Source organism: Taudactylus pleione, unplaced genomic scaffold, assembly GCF_031769625.1.
Source record: "Taudactylus pleione unplaced genomic scaffold, aTauple2 ptg000471l, whole genome shotgun sequence".
NCBI classification, from domain to species: Eukaryota; Metazoa; Chordata; class Amphibia; order Anura; family Myobatrachidae; genus Taudactylus; species Taudactylus pleione.
The window spans coordinates 1065330-1085160 of NW_028284873.1; the positions used below are offsets into that span (position 1 = coordinate 1065330).

Sequence of the window (19831 nt, forward strand, 5' to 3'; positions counted from 1 at the left end):
CAGTTAATTCCTCTTTCCACGCACTCTTTTGATCTCACAAAGAGGCTAGGAGAAAGATGATTCTTAAGATTCCTAGTTTTCCTAAAAATCACGGCTCATTTTCTAGGTGTGGTGCTAATAACCTATGCGTTTTAAGTATTGGATAATTCTTTTTCAAAATCCTCCAAACGTGATCTGTACAAACATTAAAATTGGAGACAAAAGACAAATGAAACTCATATTGAGAAACCAAACCATCTCTGTGTTTATCAGTACAAATATCTTTAGATAGTAGCTGTGCTTTATCTATAGCAACTGCCTCAAAAAGAGCCTCCTGTAAAAGACCTATAGGATAGCCTTGATCTAAAAAGGCAACCGTAAGTGTCCTAGCTTGTTCATGAAAATCTTCAATATTAGTACAATTATGTTTAATCCTGAGATATTGACCTTTTGGAATATTATTTTTCCATTTCATATGATGGCAACTAAAATAGTTTAAATAGTTATTACAATCCACTTCCTTCCGGAACATTTTTGTGTGTACGGATTGGTTCCTGATCGAGAGGGCAATGTCCAAAAAGTTAATATGAGTGGGGTGAAGAGTGTGTGTAAAGGAAAGACCAAAAGTGTTAGACTTAAGATAAGTGACAAAAGAAAGAGCTGTGTCAACATCCCCATCCCAAATATAAACACATCTAGATATCTCCCATAAAGCACCAAGTTTGCCCCGAACAGCCCACCCCACACATACTTCTACTCAAGGTTTACAAAACTCGGTGCGAACTTGGCGCACTTGAAATACAACCAAGTGACATGCACAATGACGCTTCCTTGCTAATTATGCACACCCATAAAACTCCATTTTGACACCCATCTGCATTCACAGCACCACTCTCCCATTCACAAGCACCTTCCCCTGTTACCACTCACAAATGGCACTGTGACTCAAAGTAGCGTCCAGTCTGTGTACTACGAGATCATGAACCCCGGACGCAGTGACTGGTTCGTGCATGCGTATTTCTCTGCATATGCATGCGCAGACAGGTGACAATCACCCATAGCGAGCGATCGCAGCTTAGCGTCCAGGTCTGACTCAGGCCCTCTGTCTCTCAGAGGGAACCAGCAGCAACTGTCACAGGGCGGGATATACTAAGCATCGCATCCGCAATGAGTACATCCCGTCTCTCATTGGGTACATAATGCGGTTGATTACTGCGGTGTATACTTAGAATATTGTAAAGGACAGCTCTCCCGATAAGAGCTGTCCTTTGCGATGCGCCCGGAGTGAGGGTCTTCCGGATTTAACACGTAGAAGTCCTTCTGACATCCTTCTACGCAAGCGCAGAAGGCCGCGGGGCCGAGGGGGAGTGATGAGAGGAATCCGATTGGATCCCTCTCAGGAGAGCACCCTGAAAAGAAACCCATAGGTTTCTATTGGGTACCAATGGGGATGAAACATTCCGGTGCTTTGTACATATGGGGTATGCGGTAAAACCCCCAAAAACTGAATTTTCTGGGGTTTTACCACATTTTTGCATTTAGTACATCCAGCCCAACAATGAAACTGCCAACTCCCATATGTAGAATGTCTCAAACAACACAAGCCTTGCTCCATAATAGCACCTCCAACAAGTTATAAAAAGCTTTATAATTAGAATTTTGTAGCTATTAAAATAAGGATCTATACATTTTGTCTTCTGACATAAAACATATTTATAATTTTTGTTAAAATCCAAAAATTAAAAGAATGTAGCCTCAATAAGATGGATATAAATAGGCGTGCACCATATACATTTATACATATACAGTATGTCACTGGTATAGGCAATTATTATGACATTGACATATAAATAATATTCTGAATATTGTAAATCGATAGCACTATACTATAGACTGTGAATGTTTTCCGCTATAGTGTCATTAAATGCAACCTCTAATGTGTACTGAAAAAATGGGAATGTGTAAGGCTGCGCTTAACTATATATATATACAGTAGGTGCCAGGGAAATAGACAGGGAACCAACTACCCTGAATGCGAATGGCAATAAAAAAAGGAGAAAGAAAACCTTAACCAATTCATTCAGTATATAAACCAAAATGAGGAGAACCTGGAGTTTACAAGTGAAGTGAGTAATACCTGCATACATTTCTTAGACCTTACGATCTTCATATATCAAGGAAGAATTGAAACCAAGACCTATACCAAAACTGTGGACTGTAATAGCTATCTTGATGCCCACAGTAATCATTATAAAAGTTGGATTTCAAACATTCCTAGAGGACAATTGAGAATAGTCAGGAGGAATTGCTCAAAGATAGAAGACTTTGAGAAACAATCCACTGATCTACTCTTGCAATTTAAAGAGAAAAAATACTGTATGGAATTAGTGGAAAAGAATAAAGTGGAAATTCAATCCTTGGGCAGAGATCCTCTGTTACACTATAAAGAGAACAAAAGGCAGAATGCACTAGAAACTCTCTTCATCACCAACTATTCAGGTCAGAGCAGACTTCTAGAGGCAAGTCTGAACAAACACTGGCATATTTTATTAGCCGACGAGGATTTGAAACAAATCTTACCCAATAAGCCGATGATAGTATACAAAATGGCACCCACCATAAGAAATAAACTTGTGAAGAGCCACCTCAAGGAGAAAAAACTAACTTGGTTGGATAGCACTACACCTGGCTTCTACCACTGTAATACTTGCAGGATCTATTAATTGTATTAATATTATTATTTTATGTACACATTATTTTATGTATACCCATACTGACTTATCATATTTTAAGCATACACTTTATATATTTTACCAGTACATCCCTTTCACTTCTGGAATTTCTTATACATTTATATGGTGATCAGTCCCCTTCCCCGTTCTATATACATTTAGAGCCTTATATTGTTTTGTGTATTGTTTTATGTTTGTTTTTTGTCTGTTTTTGTATGTTGTGATAAGATCTCCTATCAGGAGATGAGGACAAGCATATACATTATGCCACCAATACAATGGATCACAGATAAGTCTTTTTTCCTGTTATCGGGAAATGAGGGCAATTACCAATAGCATGGATGCTAAAGTACATCCAGGGCTGTGGAATAAAAATGAATATTATAAGCACCAACACCATTAGGTACAAAAATAATAAAATACAATCAAAAATATTTAGAAACGGATAACATATTTAGGGGTCTATGTACTAAGCAGTGATAAGTGACAGAGTGAAAAATGATAAGTCTGTGATAAGTGCCAGCCAATCAGCTCCCTACTGTCATCTCACAGGCTGTGTTTGAAAAATTACAGTTGGGAGCTGATTGGCTGGCACTTATTACAGACTTATCACTTTTCACTCTGTCACTTATCACTGCTTAGTACATAGAGTCCTTAGCAACCTACTAAAACATCAGGAAATAGGGTATTAGCATTACTACATCACACTAATGTCCACATTATAGAAACCGTATGCCAAAAGGTGTATGCCCTTCAGTGTGCAAATGCGAGTGGCCCCGGGGGCTGTTGTGAGCACTATCGGGTGTTGCTATTTAAAGGTAAGAACTTATATAATGTATTTGTCTGTTGATAAAAAGGCTTTATAGCCCTGAAACATTGTAGCATTAAGTAATAAAGGTTTTGCTTTAGTTTCAACTCTTCCAGTGCCGCTGCTCAGACTAACTTTAAGTTTATACCTACTAATACGGAATGCACGGAACAAGGACTAAACAGTAACTGGAGTGCTGGACCAGTCAGGCTAGTTATATATGTATACATTATTAATACCTATAAGTTGCTATTTAGTGCTGCAAGTCGCTTAAGAAATAATTGCTTTCCAGTCCAATCGTGTGGTTCCAAAGCACAAAAAGTTATTTGTGTAAAAGGGGTAACACGATGTAAGATTTAACACTTAGAGTAAAAAGCAATGAAAATAGTACAACTCGATACATATGCGTGCGCACTGGTCCCAGTATACAGTCATCAATCCAGATGTCTGCGGTCGCAAGAAGATGTCTGTACACTGAGGCCAGCACACAGCTTATATACCTTACAGGTTTCAGAGTTAACAAAGAGACAAATTGACAGGTTCTTATTGGTTCTTGCTTCTGGTCAATCTGGTCATTGGTCAGTTCATACGGTGTCATCAGGGGTATGGCTTAGCCCTCCAATGGTCATATTGTATAGTTTCCCACCGAACAACTGGTTAAAACTGGCTACAGACACTGCATACTAGTAATAACACTCTAAACAATAACTCCCTATCATCCATAACTAGCGGACGCATGATGCGACTTCTTTGCCGATAGAAACGGATGTCTGCAAATAAACAGGGATTTAGTATGATACCAAACATGATATGTCCACTGTATTCTGAACCTTAGATCTCCTTTAAGTACATTTCACATCATAATTATTAGATAACAATACCCTTAATAACTCTGGTTATTAACTATAATGTGTGTGAACCATTTTGCACATATGCGTTCGCATATGTGCGAAGATGGGCGGTAGAACTGCGCTCTCGTTGACCAGGGGGTGGTGTGTTGTGGTTTCGGGGTGCTGCACCTTTGTGTGGGAGTACCTTTCCCACACTGAAAATGTATGGGGGTAGGGGGGGTAAGGTGCGCTCTTCCTGCTAGTACTGGTGATGACTTGTGTGTGTTTGTGAGTGGTGTTAATTAGAATGTTTCTTCTGGTGGTGGTGATGTTTTGGGAGTGAGGAGGGTGTGATTGGGTATGGAGTGTAGTTTGGAGTAATGTGAAAAGGGGAATGGAATAGGATCAAAATGAGGCCAGCGAGACACAGTAATTTTGGGCAAAATCTTTTATTGAGTAGTCACAATGCTGCTCTGTTAAGATCCCGGGCAGGTGGGTGGGGTTCAGTGATGAGTGGTGATGAGACTGGGGAGGTAGGTGGACCCTTTTAGGGGGCTCCTTCCCGTGCGGTTCAGTGACCTTGCACGTCACCCCTGCTGGACCTATGGTCGACAGTCTAGGAAGTCTCGGGGAGTGGGGGGATTTGCAGAGTGGGTTGGAACACCTGTGCGGCATCCCGCGTGTTGGTGTGAGTCTTGGCAGTACTTACCTACCGGTAGGTTTTTTGTTGTGGTGATGTAGGTCGACGTTGCGGCCGTTGCAGATTGGTTGGAAGCTGCAGGTTTGTTGGTGAGCTGGATCAGCGTGTTGCTGGTGTGCTGCAAGTGCACGGCTGTTCTGATTGGTCTGCGGAGGTCAGCGACAGTAGTATGCAGCTGAAATTGGCTCCTGGTCGTGCCGCTGGTGGTGCAGAGCCAGAGGTGTGGATGGGTGAGCTACTGGGAGGCTGGGTTGCAGCGTGTGTGCTGGGACCACCCCTGGGGGGTGGTCTGCCTGGGATACTGATTCAAAAAAAGCCAGGGAGGAGGGGGGATGTGGAAAGTGTGACCGGGATGGAACTGGTCACTGGCGATGTTGGCTGGGCGGACTTGCGGCCGGATGTGCGGGATGCTCTTATCACTGACGGTCCCTCGTGGAAATGGGGATCGTCGGTGGAGACACCCCTGGCCAGGAGTGAGTTGCTGAGCACGCCTGGGAGCAGGGGGGGAGAGGGGCTGGTCCGGGGTGGAGCCGGTCACTGGAGGTGTGAGCGGTGTGGACCAGCAGGCGGGTGGGCTGAGATCTTTCTGCACTGGTGGTCCCTGGTGGGGATGGGGATCTTTAGTGGAGGTCAGCCTGGATCGGTGTCGGGTTTGATGTGAGGGTCTCCAACGCGTTTCGGCACAGGTGCCTTCTTCAAGGAGGTGTGAGAGGATCAATGCTTCTGAGGTTCTTATGTAGGGCACTTCCGGGGGTGGGGGTGTGATCAGGTGACTCATGGGGCCAATGGTGTGTTTGAAAGGTAATGTGGTGCAGGTGTGTGCAGGGACTTGCTGAATGGTGATGTGGTGCAGGTGTGTGCAGGAACTAGCTGGAGTGATGAATTTAATCAGATTAGGCCACTGGTGTGTTTGATAGGTAATATGGTGCAGGTGTGTGCAGGGACTTGCTGATTGGTGATGCGGTGCAGGTGTGTGCAGGAACTAGCTGGAGTGGTAAGTGTAATCATATTAGGCCAATGGTGTGTTTGAGAGGTAATGCGGTGCAGGTGTGTGCAGGGACTTGCTGGAGTGATAAGTGTAATCATAATGGGCCAATGATGTGTTTGAAAGGTAATGTGGTACAGGTGTGTGTAGGGACTTGCTGATTGGTGATGCGGTGCAGGTGTGTGCAGGAACTAGCTGGAGTGGTAAGTGTAATCATATTAGGCCAATGGTGTGTTTGGGAGGTAATGCGGTGCAGGTGTTGCTTTTTTTTTTTCTTTTTTTTTTTTAAATGTAATGCGGTTATATATGTATACATTATTAATACCTATAAGTTGCTATTTAGTGCTGCAAGTCGCTTAAGAAAGAATTGCTTTCCAGTCCAATCGTGTGGTTCCAAAGCACAAAAAGTTATTTGTGTAAAAAGGGATAACACGATGTAAGATTTAACACTTAGAGTAAAAAGCAATGAAAATAGTACAACTCGATACATATGCGTGCGCACTGGTCCCAGTATACAGTCATCAATCCAGATGTCTGCGGTCGCAAGAAGATATCTGTACACTGAGGTCAGCACACAGCTTATATACCTTACAGGTTTCAGAGTTAACAAAGAGACAAATTGACAGGTTCTTATTGGTTCTTGCTTCTGGTCAATCTGGTCATTGGTCAGTTGATACGGTGTCATCAGGGGTATGGCTCAGTCCTCCAATGGTCATATTGTATAGTTTCCCACCGAACAACTGGTTAAAACTGGCTACAGACACTGCATACTAGTAATAACATTCTAAACAATAACTCCCTATCATCCATAACTAGCAGACGCATGATGCGACTTCTTTGCCGATAGAAACGGATGTCTGCAAATAAACAGGGATTTAGTATGATACCAAACATGATATGTCCACTGTATTCTGAACCTTAGATCTCCTTTAAGTACATTTCACATCATAATTATTAGATAACAATACCCTTAATAACTCTGGTTATTAACTATAATGTGTGTGAACCATTTTGCACATATGCGTTCGCATATGTGCGTCTGTGTGTTGAAATAGCAAATGTGCGTCTATGTGTATGTATGTGAATATATACAGATGAGCATCCATGTGTAAGTATGTGCATCCGCATATTAGCATCTGTGTGTATATATATATGTGTGTATTATGTGCATCATGTGTGTTGTGGATATGCATTTTAGCGCATCGGCAAAGTAGCGTGCTAGTAATACATCATCAGACCATAGACGACTATATAGTCAGATAATAATTGTAATGCGATCGTATCCAATTATTTGATTTTGACAGTCCACCCTTTCATAGCAAACAAAACTATCACATTCTATTCTTAACCTACTTAGTCATGCATAATAAATTATTATTCAATGTTCTAAATGGTATGACACAACTCGGTCATTGAACCGTCAATAATGCATTTCAAGAAAGGGTAAAACAACCCTTATACGCACTTAGCAGATCTTTAGGGGACCATTCGTAGGATGTGGGACCTCATCGAACCTATAAAGGAAGTTTGGGGGAATTGAGACTACATTATCTATGATGTTTAACGGAACATTTACAATATATTTTATTATACATGACCAAGCCTATTCACATATTATTATCTGAAGGTACATTCAATTTCAGGATTGTAATGCAGTTCTTCATCAACCTTAATACCTATACCACCACCACTCACCGCCATTAGGATTTCCTTTTCATGATTTACCTTGGTTGTACATTTTCCACACTTTAAAAAACAGTAAGAACACATCTGACACAAACCAATTACTAAAATGACAACAAGTATAAGAATAAGAAGCTTACCTACACTAGCAATCATTTCCTGGGCCCACTGCCCTAGACCGGAGAACCATTTTATAGGGTTTAACCACGAGAACATTTCTCTACCTCTTCCTTCATCTCATACAAGGAAGTATCATCGTCCTTCTGAAATTCCCACTTCAGTTGTAGGGTTTCATCCATTCTCCGGTCAATCACCTCTTTGGGGTCATTAGTATTATTGGTGATGTGCGTGCAACACTTGGCACCAGATTGGGTGGCCAAAGTCACGCAATATCCACCAGTAATAGATGTCAGGTAGTTTAACACTAGCCTATGTTGTACCAATTCCTTTTTATAAGCCTGTAGCTCCTTACCTGTATACCTGTGTCATCATACATCTCGGTGATGTTGTCTATTAATTTAGCCAGGTCTTGGATGTATCTAAAATTTAAAGTTCCCCCAGTGATCCTGATGGGATCTAATGCTACCAAAATTTGGAAGCCAGTTGTTTCACTAATCAACTGTGTGGCTGTATGTACATCACCAGGGATCATATTTCTTTTGTCACTATGTTCATACTGTGTGTGTATGTATGGGGGTGGTGCAGTTTTATGGATACCAATCATTTCATCATGTGTAAGGGTCATTACCTCTGGGACCAAGTTACCTATAAAACATAAACCCTTGGAACTTGGAGATAACCAAGAAAATGCCCTTCTTCCACAAACACAGAAACATAGTATACATTATCTGGGAGGACATATGGTATATTACGATCCTGCACAATATCACATAAAGTTTTAACAAAACTACCTATGCCTATTGTCCTCATCTGTTCAAGTCATGTTTCAGCCTAAATAACATTTTTACAATAACCCACAGAAACTTTTCCAATGGATACCACATTCGGTTTGTTCCTATGTCTTCGTCTCTGCTGTTCATCACTACTGGTGTGGCGAGCCATTGTCTGATCCAATAAGTCTGCTTCCCAATTCTCCAGTCTTTCTATGTATGAAATGTTCAGACACAGCAGAGACCGATCTATGGAGTGTTGGCGCAGCTTTAAAATAGGGGGCCTCATGATGTTATAATTCCCGTCTATGGACCTTCCTCCCCGTAATTCAAGGACCTCAGAGAAATTTAATGGGAATGGTACTAATCCTACATTATGTTGTCCCTGAGGCATGTGAGTGCACACCCAACTTCAGTCTGGTTTAAAACCTTACCCACTAAGGAATGGTAATCCTCTAAAGGATGCCCGCCCAAATACAGATTACTCTTGGACTGGCATCGCTGGATGCATTTCATCAACTAGGGATCCACAGTACTCACAAATACAATATTCCTCAGACAATAACCCCTCAAACTGTCTCCGAGTTCCAAGGCTAACAAATCTCTTAACAATCCCTGAACTGAGTTTGACCATAGATTGTCCCGATTGTTCTATTGCTCTCTCCTCTGACCTCACTCTATCGACATCACTATCGGCTTCCCTCTCCGTCATCTGTCCTCCATCACAGAAATAGGAAATCCTGAAACAATTAAGAATGAGAAGAACCCTGGAACAAGACACAGAAACAGATCACCACTCCATTGCTGGAATAGTAATCTGCATACGTCTCCGGCTCAGGTGTTTTCACTGCAGTCTTTAGTTCTCCCGGAACAGGTTCGCAATCAACAAGTCCACGTTGTCTGTCTTGACTCCGCCTGATACCTCCTTTGGGTGGTTGACCTTTCCACAGTGAGTGGAATGGACCCAGGTATCTCTTTCTGCTACTTTCACAGATGTGGTACTTGTCATCGACACCTGGTAAGGACCTTCCCACCAGTCTGTCAAACAACCTGAGCGTAAGAAATTTCAGATCATATTCTCCAGGTTCAACATCATTACAGTTTGTTTCTGGCATATCAGGTAACAACATTTTCAGTTTCTGTTGCAGTTGTTTCAACTGTCTACTCATTTTTATAAGATATCGCACAGTAACCTCATTATTACACTTCAAATCATCCTGTGGACTTATAAAATGAGGTTGCCTTCCAAACAGTATCTCAAAGTGGGACAGATTAAGAGGAGATCTGGGAGTGATTCTGATGCTATGGAGGACGAGCGGTAAGGCTTCTGGCCATCCTAATCCAGTTTCAGCCATGATCTTACTTAGTTTATTCTTAATAGTACCGTTCACTCTCTCCACCTTCGCACTGGCTTGCGGTCGGTAGGGGGTGTGAAGTCTACTATTAATTCCCATAAGCTTACACATGTTCTGGAAAACATCACCAGTGAAATTAGTACCTCTATCACTATCTATGATTCTAGGGATACCGTATCTGCATACAACCTCCTGAACAATCTTTTTAGCAGTAAAAACAGCAGTATTAGTGGCAGCTGGATAAGCCTCTACCCAATTAGAAAATACATCAGTATAAACTAATACATACTTGAGATTCCTGCAAGGTGGTAAATGAATGAAGTCAATTTGTATTACCTGAAAAGGACCATCTGTCGGTGGGATATGGGATGGCTCAGTTGGTATTGTCTTCCTGACATTTTTCCTCAAACAAGTCAGACAGGACATTGCTCTCTTTCCAGCCTGAGAAGAAAATCCGAGTGCACACCAATATGCTCTGGCCTTCTTTTCCCAGGTGAGTCAGACCGTGCGCTGCCTCAGCCAAGCTTGGGTAGTTTGCCCTGGGAGCAACAGGCCTACCTTGTCCATCTCTCCAGAGTCCAGAGGACTCCTGACCACATCCCTTCGATCTCCAGACCGCCTTTTCCTGTAGGGAACACAAATCTTGCATTTCAATTAATTTCTGTGTGTCTATTATCTGGAAGACCATCACTTTGTTAGTTGTTATGTTTATGTGTAACTCTGCTGCCCATTTAGCAGCTTCATCTGCTCTGTTATTGCCCATTGACACTGGGTCTTCTTCACATGTGTGGGCTTTGCATTTAATGACAGGTACTGCCTTTGGTAATTGAATTGCTGTCAGAAGTCCTTTTATGTGTTGTGAATGTGCCACTGGTGTGCCTGCTGCTGTCATAAAGTTCCTAAGACGCCAAAGAGCCCCAAAATCATGTACTACCCCGAAGGCATACCTAGAGTCAGTGTATATATTAGCTGATTTACCTTCTGCCAATTCACACGCTCTACTTAATGCCACCAGTTCAGCCACCTGGGCTAAGTGAGGTGGACCAAGTGGTTCAGCTTCTATAACATCCTTGTCATTTGCAACAGCATAACCTGTGCATAATTCTCCTGTGTCTGTCTGTCTATGACAACTTCCATCCGTGTAAAATGTCAAATCTACATCTTCTAATGGTGCGTCACGTATGTCTGGTCTTGCAGTAAAGGTCTGATTCAAATATTCCATACAATCATGTGTATCAGCATACCTGCAGAACTCACCTTCAACCAGAAACTCACCTTCCTCCACTATTTGTGCATTTCGAGGCACATATAGTAAGTACGTTGCTGGATTTAACGTATTGCACCTTTTAATGGTAATATTTGCAAGTTCCATCAGAGCTAGTTCCCATTTCATGAACCTTGCTGAAGAGACATGTCTGGTTTGGGTGGAAATTAACAAAGCAGATACTGCATGTGGTGTATAGACAGTTGTATCATGCCCTAATACTACGTCCTCGCACTTATTTACCAGAAGAGCAGTTGCAGCTACACTTCTTAAACACTTAGGGAGTGATCTTGCCACAGTGTCCAATTGTGCACTGTAGTATGCTACAAGTCTGCTAGCATCACCATGTTTCTGTGTGAGGATACCTGCTGCACAGCCATCAGCTTCTGTACAATATAACTCAAAGGGTTTTTCATAATGTGGTATTCCCAGGGCAGGTACTTTTGTCAGACTATCCTTAAAGTTAAGGAAAGCCTGCTCTGTCTCCTCAGTGTGTGTGTGGGGGTTTTGAGGATGAAACTAAGTCCTGCAATGGTAATGCCAAAACAGAAAAACCTGGGGTCCACGTCCTGCAGTATCCACACATGCGAAAGAAGGTATGGATTTGCTGCTGGTTTTGTAGCAGTGTCATGGTTTGTATGGCCTAAATTCTGTCCGTTGTCAAGTGTCAGCCCCTGGGTTAGACAGTGTCCCAAGTATTTGACCTTAGTCTGGCATGGCTGTAATTTGTCCTTTGCAACCTTGTGCCCTGTTTGCGAGAGATGAAGCAATAACAGTTTAGTATCATTTAAACATGACATAAATGAATCAGAGCACAACAACAAATTATCTACATATTGAATGAGGACAGATCCATTGCTTGGTTGAAAAGATTGCAAACAGTTGTGTAAGGCCTGAGAGAAAATACTGGGGCTATCTATGAAAACCTAGGGCAATCGTGTCCATGTGTATTGTACCCCTCTGTAGGAAAATGCAAATAGATATTGACAGTCAGGGTGAATAGGAACAGAGAAGAAAGCAGAACATAAATCAATGACAGTAAAATGAGTAGCTAATGGTGGAATCTGCATGAGGATGACAGCTGTATTGGGAACTACGGGGAATTGGCTTTCAACAACTTTGTTAACCCCCTAAGATCATATACTAATCTATAGCCCCTCCCCCCAGCCTTCTTCACTGGAAAAATAGGACTGTTGGCTGGACTAGCTGTATGAATTAAAATCCCTTGTTGCAATAACCTCGCAATTATGGGATACACCCCTAGCTCCACCTCAGGCTTTAATGGGTACTGAGGGATTTTTGGAGCCTGCCTACCACTCTTCAAGTTAACCATTACAGGGGCTACGTTTGCCATCAATCCAGTGTCTTGTCAATCTTTGGTCCAGAGGGAACCCGGTATTTGCAATAACATCTCTTTTACATGAGATGGACTTTGCTCTAAAATGGCAGAGTGCAACATTAACCTTTGTGGTGTATCCAATATATCCTGTACCTCATGCGCAACCTTTTTCGGTATATCTAGGAATATACCATCAGGGGTACAGTATATGACACATCCCATTTTACACAGCAAATCCCTTCCCAGCAGGTTAGTAGGAGCCGCCGCTGCCGGGAGGAAGGAATGCTTGGTTTGCAGCGGCCCAATAGTAACATCTGCAGATCTGGTTAAAGGGTAATGCTGTACCCTCCCCATTACTCCCATTGCTGGTATGGTCTTATTGGTAACCTGTAAATTAAATGGAGAAGTTATCACGGATCTGTATCTACAAGAAAAGTGTGTTTAGTACCAGATATATCAACTGTCATTGTAGGTTCTTCCCTAGTACTCTCAGATAACCTGACTGGCTGTAGACTACAGGTTTGACCTGACCCCTAGCACTGACTATCATCCTCCAGCAGAGCATTGGCTGTCACTATGGGAGCGGGTAATCACTGGAAATCTCCTGAATCTTGCGAGTGTCCTCTCTGAGTGTACCTAGGTGTTCCCTTCTTAGGTGGCCCCCAATTTCTCAATTTACAGTCCCTCTTTAGGTGTCCTTCTTTATTGCAATTATAACACCTTACTGTATGACCTCGTTGCTGGTATATGTTGTAGTTATGTGACTGTGTAGGTAATTCCTCTAAAGCCTGAATGCTCACTGCCATTAACCTCTCACTCTGTGAATCTTTCTTTTTGGAAATGTTCTTATGTTCTATGGCAGATTCTCTAAGTGCATCTGCAGTAATTCCTCTCCAGTTAGGTAGAGAGGTTTGCACCCTGGTCTTTAGATTATCCTTGAGACCATCCATTAGTACCATTACAGCTACTTCCCCGTGGGGTACATCATCTTTAATATCTGCTATCCCTGTGTACTGGGTTATTGCTAGCAGTGCTCTGGCAAAATAATCTGCTGCAGATTCACTATCTTTTTGTTTAATAGTGAAATTTTACTCCAGTTCACTACCACTGAAAAATATATGGCCAACTGCGTGATTAAACATTTTATATTTACCTGGTTATCCTCATCCGTTAAGGATTCATCCTCTTCCAATACACAATCCTTAATAAACTTTTGTACATCAGTATTGGAAGGGAGACAGGCCCTTAACAATCTTTATTAGTTGGCTCATGAGCATTACCTAAATCTTTAACAAATTTCTGGCATTTGCCTAACTCTTTCCTAGGGTCTGGGAAGTCTGACATAATTGAATGTAGTTCTGCTCTTGTCCATGGACAATGTATTGCTACATTCCTGATAGTAACTACACCATCTTTGTCCGGTTTCCCATTGGGAACTGCAATTGTACGGACAGTATGAATACCTACCGTACCACATCACTATGTTCAGGATTAACAATTGGACTTATTGTTTCAGTACTATGGATGTTACCTCTTCTATTACGGTCTCCACTAGTCTCAATTTCAGCTGCTGGCCCTACTGGTTGGATCGCTGCCTTTCCTCTCTGTGGAACATCTAATATATTAACAGCATGTGCAATGGCTGAAATTACAGTAGGTTCATCATCTTCTTCAATAACATTTTCCTTAAGGTGACTTAAAACAGGGTATAAGTTACTTATTACGATTTTTTTGTTTTTGGTATCGGCTGTACTTTCACCTGCAGCCGCATATGGTATCTTCTTTATGACACTACCTTGCAGCGTGGGTATGCTACCTGGCGGCATGCTGCTTTGCGGCATGAGTACGCTGATTTTCGGCAAACTACTTTGCCACTTGGGTTTCATACATTCTTTGGTCATCTTGACCCATATGTCGCAGTACGCTGTAGCATACTCGCCATACTTCACATTCATTATATACCTTGCCAATCCAATCAGCCCATTCATAAGCTCGACCATCCCTAGCGACTGCTTAGCACCCATCTGGTACAACGCTTTGGCTACTTTCACTAGAGATTTTGACCGCTGGACAAATTAAACAAGCTGCGTCCACTCAATTCCACCCGTTATGCACCGCTGACCGCTAAGCATTTTTCCGTTAGCGTGCACAACATGGAAACAGAAAATAGCCTATGCAATTATTCTGCTTTCCGGACAAATTATACCAAGCTTTGTCCGACCGCTTCCTACTTTGAGTTACTCTCCACTGGTAGAATTTAAGTATTGAAAAAACACTTACCCTTGCCAGTGATTTCCTCCCACCACCCCCAAGTCGCAATCACGGTTTACACCACCATGTGGTCCAGAGACACTAAAACAATGGACTTTGCGATTATTATTGGGGATTCGGCCGAGAAAACAACCTCCGTTTTCTCGCCCAGTTATACCTGCTATGTATACTGCTACGGCTGTCCTAGCCGCCTCTTGGACACCTTGCCGGCCCTGTCTATTTTCAACAGTTCAAAAAGCAAAAACCTTTTACGTTTTTCTTTTTCCTTTTCACATCACAAGCACACGTTCACATTCATATACCTTTGTTTTCTGGCCAGAAAAAATGCTTTCCCTCCATGACAATATCTATTCAGAGGTTTTAACAAATGATACAAGACTATCTATCAAAACGATTGCTTAAACATGTGGCAGTATTACAGGGAAGATGCATACGCTATTTGCGAATCACCTATTTCAGCGCAAAAGTGACAATAAAAGAAACTGACTTTTCTCTCTTGTCCCTGGATTCTAATCAGCGCTCCTTAGATCACACGAAAACGGATATTCGGTTTCACAACATAAAGCGCTAGACAGGCTTTAAACAGATTGGTTCTTACCCGTATATGACGCGTCCACCCTTTGTTGAGGAATCGAAATCTGTAAGCTATGCGTGATCTCCGGTAACGTGATATCAGTCGCGAGCCCCCGTCTAGTAATACCTGTAAGTTGCTATTTAGCACTGCAAGTTGCTTGAGAAAGAATTGCTTTCCAGTCCAATCGTGTGGTTCCAAAGCACAAAAAGTCATTTATGTAAAAAGGGGTAACACGATGTAAGATTTAACACTTAGAGTAAAAAGCAATGAAAATAGTACAACTCGATACATATGCGTGCACACTGGTCCCAGTATACAGTCATCAATCCAGACGTCTGCGGTCGCAAGAAGATGTCTGTACACTGAGGTCAGCACACAGCTTATATACCTTACAGGTTTCAGAGTTAACAAAGAGACAAATTGACAGGTTCTTATTGGTTCTTGCTTCTGGTCAATCTGGTCATTGGTCAGTTCATACTGTGTCATCATGGGTATGGCTCAATCCTAGAAATGGTCACATTGTGTAGTTTCCCGCCAAACAACTGGTTAAAACTGGCTACAGACACTGCATACTAGTAATAACATTCTAAACAATAACTCCCTATCATCCATAACTAGCGGACGCATGATGCGACTTCTTTGCCGATAGAAACGGAAGCCTGCAAATAAACAGGGATTTAGTATGATACCAAACATGATATGTCCACTGTATTCTGAACCTTAGATCTCCTTTAAGTACATTTCACATCATAATTATTAGATAACAATACCCTTAATAACTCTGGTTATTAACTATAATGTGTGTGAACCATTTTGCACATATGCGTTCGCATATGTGCGTCTGTGTGTTGAAATAGCAAATGTGCGTCTAAGTGTATGTACGTGAATATATACAGATGAGCATCCATGTATAAGTATGTGCATCTGCATATGAGCGTCTGTGTGTGTATATATATATATATATATATATATATATATATATATGCTTTATGTGCATCAGCGTATGTGTGTTGTGGATACGCATTTTAGTGCATCGGATTGCACCGATGCAAAGTAGCGTCCTAGTAATACATACAATAATAATTGTAATGCGATCATATCCAATTATTTGACTTTGACAACATATATAGAGATAGATTTAGAGAGATATATACAGGGCCGTAGCTAGGGTAGTGCAGCCGGTGCCATGGCACAGGGCGCCACAGGGCAGGGGGCACTGTTTGGGCCTTTCAAATGTCTGTTTAATATCATTCTCACTTGTAGCTTCCTCTTATTTCATCCCCAGCATCTCCTGGCCTCCCCTATCTCTTCCCTGGCCCTTCAGCATGAGGCCATTCCCCTTTTTTGGGTGCATTATGTCCTTTTGAAAAATGAGGGGGACGCCAATGCTCTTTCTGGCACAGGGCACCAAAAAGTCTGGTTACGGCTCTGGATATATATCTATATATATATATATAGATAGAGAGGGGGGAAGGTGGAAGGGACAGGGAAGGAGACAGAGAGAGAGGGGTGAGGAAGGGGGAAGGGAGGGAGGAAGGAGAAGACAGGAAGAAAGAGAGAGAAGGGGAGGGATAGAGAAAGGGAGGGACAGAGAGAAAGAGAGAGAAGGAGGAACATGAAGTGACATAGTGAGAGAGGGGGAGGGATGGAGATAGAGATGGAGGGAGCTACAGGGAATTGCGGCAATAGATCAGTGAGGGGGTGGGGCTTCTATAGTCAGGCACGGATGCTCACTCAATGAATTATATGTGCTGAGTGTTTGATGCTGCTGGCCCGGGAGCCAGTCAGGTAGAGTTTTGAGTTGTCAGCTTTCGGGAAATGTTTGCAGCAGTGTGGGAGCCCCCAATGTGGGGGGGCCCCTGGACGACCACCCCCGTCAGCCCCACCTATAATCCAACCTTGGCCAATACCCACATATATTTACCGGCTGGAGATCTGTATGTTCTCCTCAAGCTCCGTTCCGTCTAGGACACTGACTGTGTGACTTAGTAATACATCTCTTCTTTATAATATAAATAGTACTAACAATGCCATTAAACAAACTTGTTACCAGGAGCCTGATACAGAGGTGGACACTAATACATGTGTAACTGGGATATTTTCTGGATTTGTAGCTGCGATAGTATGCAAATGCTAGTTTCAGCCTGTTTCTTGTATACTATTGTGTGCTGGATTGTGCAGGCTCTGAGACAGCCACATTCAATGCTCATGGACAGTGCAACTCCGCCAGTGGTTGTAAACACTCAACCATCGGCGTAGCACCACTTGCACCATCAACACTTGACACCTTATTGCTGGAGCAGTGTCTCCTTTTGAAAATTCTCTAGACATGGCCTCTGTGGCGGTGGATCCACTCCCATAACATGAGCCACTTTTTTATGCATTGAGTTCAGGCCACCTCCCAGACACCACCCAGGAACGTCCATAGCATTCCATCACTAACTCAGATGGAAGTAGGGTTACCAGCTTTAAAAAAAAACAGGGATGGACAATTCCTCCTACCTGCCAGGCCTAATAGTGTTAACATGAAAAAGACAAACATTTAGAAAATGACTTTACTGTACATGCTTACTAGCAATTTTTGCACTGCACAGCAAGTAAAAACAGCAATGTCGAATTACAGGGAAAAGGAACAGAGGACCACTGCACTAACTGATATTATTAATGACCCCAGTGTTTACCAATTATGCCAATATCACAGTATGGGGGTGCAGCCCAAGACAAAAATAAGAAGTCATAAATCAATACTCCAACAGAATTGGAAAAGAGATGTCCTGTATGGGGGCACAAAGAGAGAACTAATAATTATTAAATAAAATATAACCTTTATTATTATATATTAAAACCTTATTAAGTGAAAAATTATAAAATAGTATAGATGCAAGAAATGGTGAAAAATTGTTTGAAAAATGTGAAAAATAAAATGGACCCTGACGCACTGAATGCTGCTATTCAACAATAAACTAATTATATTATATTACTGAGTGTCCATGACTCTTATTTGCAATGATTATGTAAATCAATTATGTTACCCATGCATTAGGAATTGATATTAGTTGGTGTATATCTTAGAATCTATTGTATATTTATCATATCCGAGAACAATCCTGGTAATAAAGGTAATTATAGATAAGTAAAAAATATATATAGTTTCCCGGAAAAACTCCTATTAGAGTAATTACCTGTATGTATCTAACAAGGGTAAATATTAATTAATTCCCATCTTGATTAAAACAAATACACCTGTTCTCACTCAATATATGATCTCTATTGATATAGGAAAAAATTATAATTCTACAGATAATTTCTTTTACAAGTACAGGTCAATTACTGTTTCCTTCAGTTGAGAGCTTCCTTATGAGAAGAAAAGAAGGGCTTGTTGCTGGGACACTCTTGAATTGGATATTCACATCAAATAAGTTTTAAAAAAATACATTTAATAGACTTAATTTAAAATTGCAAAGGAACCCATGATACACGGAAAAATCACAAAATGTTTAAAATGTTAAGGATGATACCTTAGAAATGGCGAAAATATTGAATGAGGGTAATAAAACTCCTACGGCTTGTAGAATAATTCTGCATATTATACCAATATGATAAGAGTCTAATGTAGGAAGAGGAGTACCCACAGATAATAACCCTAATAGTATGTTAACATATGATTTGAAAATAAACCAAACTGATGAACGTGTAAGAACAAAGATATATAAAAATGAATGCTCTGCTGTGTTACCACTCCATCCAAATCCACTCTTAGTTGATAAACCTACAGTACCTGGTATTCCCAGGAGGTCTCCCATCCAAGTACTAACCAGGCCCAATGCTGTATAGCTTCCAAGATCAGATGAGATTGGGCACACCCAGTATGGTATGGCTGTAGGTATGTAATCGCTTGGGAAAGTGTGAATGCCCAGGTAAACACAAAACAGAAAACAGAGTGATTGTGGGACTATCTCATTGAGAGAAGTTCACTTTGTTAAGAATTACACAGTTGAAAGAAAGTATTGCAAAAGCATACTTTATTTGTTCCACACAACATTTATCACATGTATTTACCGGTCAAATGATATGACATATATTACGTGTCTCCAAACATTATTGAGTTGATTTTACATTTGATCATATCACTATATGCCATGTATGTATCATATATGTACGCGCTCACAGCTCCAAGTATGTTAAGTTATGTATATTATGCAGGGTCACAACAGCCATGGAATTAAACCCCACCGATGATCCAACATTATACATCAAATATGCACCAATGAATCAATGAATCCTAATGGTTCTAATAGTATTGATTATGCATACAAGACATATTAGTAGGGTAATTAAATCCCATACATTTCTGTATATTGGACCATCAAAAAATCAGTGCATTGGGATAGCAAAATGGCTACTGACAGCCATTTCTATTC

General features: G+C 41.5%; 1 pseudogene; it reads right to left on the minus strand.

The window, feature by feature from the left end:
* Window positions 1-19176: 19176 nt before the first annotated feature.
* Window positions 19177-19295, minus strand: LOC148504006 (5S ribosomal RNA; annotated as a pseudogene).
* Window positions 19296-19831: the final 536 nt, after the last annotated feature.